Source organism: Bubalus bubalis, chromosome 7 (assembly GCF_019923935.1).
Source record: "Bubalus bubalis isolate 160015118507 breed Murrah chromosome 7, NDDB_SH_1, whole genome shotgun sequence".
Taxonomy (NCBI): domain Eukaryota; kingdom Metazoa; phylum Chordata; class Mammalia; order Artiodactyla; family Bovidae; genus Bubalus; species Bubalus bubalis.
Genome location: NC_059163.1, coordinates 18853967 through 18861852, shown reverse-complemented (window position 1 = coordinate 18861852; position 7886 = coordinate 18853967). Strand labels below are relative to the sequence as shown.

Here is a 7886-nt window from a genome sequence, read left to right as displayed (position 1 = left end):
TTCTCTTGTCTACTAATTTTTTTTGGCTTTGTTTTGTAATGTGGCTCAATCTTTTACTTCTTCGCCCATGACATTTAATAGAGAGTACTTTATTCATGTAACTTTGGTGGAGACAAAAACAAACAAACAAGATAGACCAAGAATTCTCATTGTTGACATTTGCTTAAGTGCTTTCACGCCTCCCTGGCAGTCCTTGGGGTAGTTTTCAGTCTCACTTAAGGTGAGATAACAGTGATGTTGCTAATGGCACTCAGTGCTGTCAGTCAGCACCGAGCAGCATCAGCAATATGGCCTGTGTTCTCCATCCATGCTTTAGTGCTTACCTGCCATCAGCCAGGTGACCTGTCCATTTGTCTCTTTTTATAGGTTGCGGGATGAGTTTCAAAACGTATGCAAATCATTCGTCTTACCTAAGTTGCCATGTTCATCTTCTTCCCTCCATTTAATTCAATTTTGTTATCTGTGACCCCATGGACTGTAGCCCACCAGGCTCTTCTGTCCATGGAGTTCTCTGGGCAAGAATACAGGAGTGGGTAGTCATTCCCTTCTCCAAAGGATCTTTCTGACCCAGGGATCCTGCATTGCAGGCGAATTCTTTACCATCTGAGTCACCAGGGAAGCCCAGATTATTTTAATGTCTTTTTTTTAAAAAGTCTTTATTGAATTTGTTACAATATTGCTTATGCTTTATATTCTGGTTTTTGGCCATGAGGTATGTGGGATCTTAGGCATGCAGGATCTTAGCTCTCTGACCAGGGATCAAACCCACACCCCATGCATTGGAAGGCAAAATCTTAACCACTGGACCACCAGGAAAGTAACCCCCACCCCTGCCATATTTAATTTTAAATACACAGAACCTAGTACTTTGAAAATTATTGCAATGAAATGTTCAGACTATATTTAGCTTGTCTTCTTGCCCTAATATAGAAAACTGGGATTTGTATTTTCACGTGTTCCTCACCTCTGGCGAGCAGGTAAGGGTGTCTCATTGCCACATCTGAAGTGCTTGAAGTGGAGGACTGTGGCCCTAAACTGCAGTTTCCGTTAATAAGTGAGCTGTCACCATGCCTTCACCTTCTAAAGACGATTCCTGATTGAGAATAAAGGAGGAGTTTTGATGAAACTTTAGAGAGTTCATTTATCCTCCACATTCACCTTCAGGAGTTAGCCTGATTTTTAAACTCCAGGTAAAACAAAGACTGATTTTCTTTTGATTCACCATGATATTGAACACAGTGCTGTATGATATAGTAAATGATGTCTGTGTATCTTGTAGAATTTTCTAAAGGATAATGGATCTCCTTTACTGAATATGGCTAGCAGTAAGAAATAATCCTCAAGTTGGGATTGGTGTTTATCGGTTTGGCCAGGAAATTCAGCTGATTAAAATTGGAACGATACAGAGAAGATCAGCATGGCCCCTGTACAAGGATGACACGCAAACTCATGAGGCATTTCATATCTTTCAGTCTCTTTAACAAGACTGCTGGGAAAGCTGGTCAACCACTTGTAAAAGAATGAAACTAGAACACTTTCTAACACCATACACAAAAATAAACTCAAAATGGATTAAAGATCTAAATGTAAGACCAGAAACTATAAAACTCCTAGAGGAAAACATAGGCAAAACACTCTCCGACATACATCACAGCAGGATCCTCTATGACCCACCTCCCAGAATACTGGAAATAAAAGCAAAAATAAACAAATGGGACCTAATTAAACTTAAAAGCTTTTGCACAATGAAGGAAACTATAAGCAAGATGAAAAGACAGCCTTCAGAATGGGAGAAAATAATAGCAAATGAAGCAACTGACAAAGAATTAATCTCAAAAATATACAAGCAGCTCCTGCAACTCAATTCCAGAAAAATAAACGACCCAATCAAAAAATGGGCCAAAGAACTAAACAGACATTTCTCCAAAGAAGTCAAACAGATGGCTAACAAACACATGAAAAGATGTTCAACATCACTCATTATCAGAGAAAAGCAAATCAAAACCACAGTGAGGTACCATCTCACACTGGTCAGAACGGCTGCTATCCAAAAATCTACAAACAATAAATGCTGGAGAGGGTGTGGAGAAAAGGGAACCCTCTTACACTGTTGGTGGGAATGCACTAGTACAGCCACTATGGAGAACAGTGTGGAGATTCCTTAAAAAACTGGAAATAGAACTGCCTTATGATCCAGCAATCCCACTGCTGGGCATACACACTGAGGAAACCAGAAGGGAAAGAGACACGTGTACCCCAATGTTCATCGCAGCACTGTTTATAATAGCCAGGACATGGAAGCAACCTAGATGTCCATCAGCAGATTTATGGACAAGAAAGCTGTGGCACATATACACAATGGAGTATTACTCAGCAATTAAAAAGAATACATTTGAATCAGTTCTAATGAGGTGGATGAAACTGGAGCCTATTATACAGAGTGAAGTAAGTCAGAAAGAAAAACACCTATACAGTATATTAATGCATATATATGGAATTTAGAAAGATGGTAACGATGACCCTGTATGTGAGATAGCAAGAGAGACACAGATGTAAAGAACAGACTTTTGGACTCTGTGGGAGAAGGCGAGGGTGGGATGACTTGAGAGAAAAGCATTGACATGTATATTATCATACGTGAAATAGATCGCCAGTCTAGGTTCGATGCATGAGACAGGGTGCTCAGGGCTGGTGCACTGGGATGACCCAGAGGGATGGTATGGGGAGGGAGATGGGAGGGGGGTTTGGGATGGGGAACACATGTACACCTGTGGCTGATTCATGTCAATGTATGGCAAAACCACTACAATATTGTAAAGTAATTAGCCTCCAATTAAAATAAATTAATTAATTTTTAAAAAGTTAAATCTTACTCATCTATGCTACTAAGAAGCCATCTTAGCTTAGCTGAGTCGGGCCACTAATGTGTTGTAGGAAATAAATAGTCTGGGTGCTTTCTTTTGTCTGCCCTCTCCTGTCAGGTTTTCAGGTTCCTCCTCCAAGGTCTTCCAGCCTGTTTGCTTGTTTTCTGTCCCCTGTTGTATCCTGGCAGCCAGATTCTCTGAGCGCCGAGTCATCACTTCTTTCCCCTGATAACCAGACTCAGGCTAATGGTCTACTATGCTAATTGGCTAGAATGTAGAGCCTCCTCTGATCCCTCGACACCAGTCATCATGGATGAGAGGCCTTGTGTAGACCATGTCCTTTAGTGAGTTTTCTTATCACCTGGTATGGTACATGTGAAAGACAACTCAATTAGAAGACAGGAGGGAGTTTTATGTCCTCTCTCTAACAGTTATTACTAATGCTTGATTATGAAAAGTTTCTTTTTTAAAAAATTGAGGTATAGTTGCTTTATGATGTCGTGTTAGTTTCTGCTGAACAATGACGTGAACCAGCAGTATGTATACATATATTCCCTCCCTGTTGGACCTACCCCTCATCCCTACCCCTCCACCATCACAGTCATCTAGGTCAGCGCAGAGCACAGAGCTGAGCTCCCTATGCTGTGCAGCAACTTCCCACTAGTTATCTATTTCACACGTGGCAGTGCACATACCTCCATCTCAGTCTCCCAATTCGTCCCAACCCCCTCCCCTCCCTCCGTGTCCACTCATCCATTCTCTCTGTCTGCATCTCTATTCCTGCCCTGCAAATAGGTTCATCTGTACCTAGAGACTGTCATACAGAGCGAAGTAAGTCAGAGAAAAATAAATATCATATATTAATACATATATGTGGAATCTAGAAAAATGGTACAGAATGGCAGGATTCCAGGCTGGGCCTCTAGCAACAGCTACTAAAGAAATACTACTGAGCTGGTCTGCCAGGGAAGTTGCTACCTGGGCCACTAAAAAGATGATAGGAACTCAGGACACTGCCTGGTAATTCTAGTGTCAAGAATCCACCAACATAACTGTGATCCAGAATCATGAAGCTGGTGCAGTCACTACAATTGCTCTCCGTAGCCACAAGCAAGTGACAACCCTGATCCAGTATTGCAGAAAAGTTCAACGCGTGTCTGTAGCCCTGGTGGATAGCATCTCGCTGCCAAAGCAGCTGGACCGTGGGCTCATTTCTGCCTTCCCAATCTGACAAGAACACATCTAGTAGGCAGAACCTATTTTTAACCCAGGAGCCCAGCTACAAGATAATCTGGAAAATGCAGTGGTTTGTTTCTAATATTTTTTTTTTTAGTTTTCCAGACTCTGCATTTTAGGAAGGCCCAAGAGAACGCAGTTGGAATGGAGATAATACCAAGCTACTATGTCCACCATGAAGTTTCTGTGTAAATATCCAGGGTAATTGAATAAGTATGGCCTAGTTATTTGAAGCATTTAACTCCCTGTTTTAAATTTTTATTCTTACATTAACTCGAGTGGTTTTTGGCTGAAACCTGCCATTCTGTTCTCATGTCAAACTCAATTTGTTTAAAACAAAACACCTTTCCTAATTAGCTCTTATTTCTGACATTCTCAAGTATTGTCACTCACAGTTATCTTTTTTCTCCTTCTTTTTTTGTTCATAGCCAAACAAATCCCTCAAAGTACGTCTTTTTGTTTGTACCTGTCTTTCTAGTCTTCATGTTAGCATTAAAATCAGACATTACTACTTCTTAGGCCTGGAACGTTTAAATAGTCACTTGGCTATTCTTCTCAACTCCATTTCTCTCCACTTTTTAACCAATCAATGCCCCCATATGTCAAAAGTAATCTTTGTAAAATACTGTTTGTATTGTATCATTGCCATTCAGTGCAACGAATCTTAAGAGATTTTTTAAACTCTCAGCCTTGCGTTCAATGTTTGCGAAAATCTAGTCTCAACTAACCTTTTCAAATGTATGTTTTTCTTGGGGGTGGGTGTGTATAGAGAGACTCTGCTGTATCAAAAGTACTGTGTCATATGCTTCTCTGGCAATTTTATTAAAACTTCCCTTCAAGGTCAATACTATCATCCTTATTTTCCAGGTGAATAAGGTGCAGCTTAGGTTTGTTGAATAGCTTTTCTGATGTAATACAACAAGCAAATGTTAGGCCCAGAATACAAACTTACACTGAGTGGTTCCAACACTCAGTGTATCATGTCTATGTATAAATTCTTCCCCAAAGTCACAATAGTCTACCGAATGCCTGTGGAACAGACATAAACCCACTTTTGAACCTATGGTCTTACATTTCTTTCTCCTCTTCACAAATTCCCTTTCCTCCTGTTCATCTTACTAAATTTCAGATCTCAGTCTAGATCTTCTCCTATATATAAAGACTACTCTGAAATTTTCAGATAATTTCTGCAATTCAAATTATTTATTATCTGGCAATAGGTCTTAGGAAATCTCATATTGGAATGTGATATTCTTTGCTTTCACTTTTCATACGGAAGTCTTGGCTCTAATAGTAGCCATTATGCTCTTGAGACGAGAATGCTGTATGACATCTGTACAACTCCTCTATCCACTTAAGGTCCAGCAGGAATTGCACTGAGCTTGGAACTCGAGCTGGTCCTCAGTCCACTGCTTATTATCCTTGAGACTTTAGACAAGGAAATTAACTTTAAGGAGGGGATCTTTTTTCCTACTTTAAAATGAGCTAAAAAAGAGTTTCCTTCTCTTTCTCACAAGGCATTGATTCTCAACCTTCAAGGTTCTGATGAAAGCTACAGGTCGTTCTCTGGTAAACAAATGTACTTGTGTACAAATACATAAATTACTTGTTCAATTGAAGAAATTCTTGTGCTTCTTGAAGCCATTCATAGAGCTGGGTCAATAGTCCCTCTCATAGTGTTACTGTGAGGATCAGATAAAATATCGCATGTGAAAACTATACAAACATGGATTAGATGAAGTACGGTGCCATCAGCAAAGTATTAAATGAATCAACAAATGAAACTTAGGCTTGATAGGGATCTTAAGAATTTATCTAGCTTATTCCATCTGTTTTCAGAGTTTTCCTAGAACTTTTTAGATCATTATATTAAAGAACTCCAGAAAAAATAACTCCTACAACTCAGACTTACTGTAGTATGCCACTTCCAAAGATTTCTTTCTTGAATATAAATTAGTGATTCATAAAAGCAGACTTAACATATGTTTAATGCACATGTGGAAGAGAATTTACACTAACTGATAGATAAATACATGCAAATTAAAACCACAGTGAAATATTCATCACGTATCACAATGTGATTAGTAAATAGAGTCATATCCTGTGTTGCAAAGGGCATGGTATGCTTCTGTGTTGCAAGCAGAGTAACTTGGTTTAAGCTTTCTGGAGAACAATTTGACAGGAGGTAAAAAAAAACATAATTGCATGCCAATTTAATAATCATTTCTATATTTAGAAATTTCTCCAGTGATGTACTCCTACCCACCAGTTATCAAAAAGTACAAAAATATGTGTACAAGGGTATTACTAAAGCATTATTTATAAGTATCAAAAACGGGACAGTGTCAGCATGAAACTGGCTAAATTTTAGCATACTCATGTAACAGAATACACTGTAGTAGCCTTTTAGATACTGTTATCAAATATTCAATAATATAGACAAATGGTCACATCGAATTGCTATGAAAAAAGAAAACTTATGAAATTCTATGTAGAGTACTGAAAAAAGAATACATTTTTATGCATAGAAAGCAAAGCCAGAGAGGACCCATACCAACATCATCATGATCATTGGGAGTTGAAGACATCATGGGGGGTTGTAATATTTTTTTGTTTGTTTGCTTGTATTTTTAACTTTCAGAAGATTAAACATGCATTAGTTTTATAATAAGAATAAGTTGTTAAAGTTATGTTTACATTTGATTTAAATTCTTCTTGTTTCTTCTTACATTTTAATGGAATGGAATATAGTTGAGGAACATCTTCCATGGGAATATGTTCAATATAGTTTGTGATCTTTTCATAGTTCCTGCTTACACATGGCCGGTTAAAACTAGTGCAAATTTCTTATATTTTCTCCTAATTTGCGAATTGCTTGTCTTTCATTGATTCTCTTTCAGTATTGTACTGTAGTACACAAAAGTTATTTCTGAAGTCATTAACCTCTCTCCCTCAAGTCTTGGATTTGTTTGACATGAATCTAGGAAGGAGAGAGATTCTTTTCTCGAAGATGAGGAATTCTTTTTCCTAAGAATTTCTATTGTGAATTTGGGGTAGTCAGTGTGACATGCTATGGAATAAAAAGACATTGGGAATTTATAGTCCCCAAACCTGGTTTGAGATCTCCTCTCAGTGTTTTCCCAGACATATAAATTTTTAGAAATCTTTAATCTCCTTCAAGTTTAGTTATCTTATCTGTACATGGTAATAATACATAATACATATCCATACGTACAGATCTAGTTGAAGTCAAAGGGCTGTGTTAACAGCTAAATGTGATTATAACTCTACAGCTCTGAGTTGTATTTGTTCGCTTGTCAGGTAGACTGGGAAAGGAATGGGGTGAAGGAAGCAGAGAAGCCTCAGTCTTCGTATAAGAATAAGTGATGGTGGATGTTAGAATACACCAAATTTGGGTCAAATCATGGTTTCTTACTCACATTTCTGTCTTTGCCTTTCCTTCTGTTTTTTCCCCCATTAAAAGCTCAATTAAATATACTAGGAGAAATTGCACCCTTTCAATAGCCTCTGTTGGCATGGTTTTCTATTTTACCATCTCTGAAAATTGAGATGTGACCAAATCATTTCACGTCTGGTAGCAGAGATAATATATGGGATCGTATGCTTCTGTAATGCCAGAAAAGCATAATCCAATTTAGTAGAGGCAAGGAAAAAAAAAAGAATGGTGATAAATTTCTACATAAATGGCTCATGTCGGCATGAGATCATCTAAAATCCTATTATTTGTCAAGTAAAAAAATGGAGATGAAAGGAATTGGAGTCACT

General features: G+C 38.3%; 1 non-coding gene across 1 annotated transcript; it reads left to right on the top strand.

Annotated features, from left to right (window-relative positions):
* Nucleotides 1-1362: 1362 nt before the first annotated feature.
* LOC112586330 lies at nt 1363-1469 on the top strand. The gene has a single exon (XR_003110790.1). It is a non-coding gene; the product is annotated as a U6 spliceosomal RNA (small nuclear RNA).
* The last annotated feature ends 6417 nt before the right edge of the window (nt 1470-7886 follow it).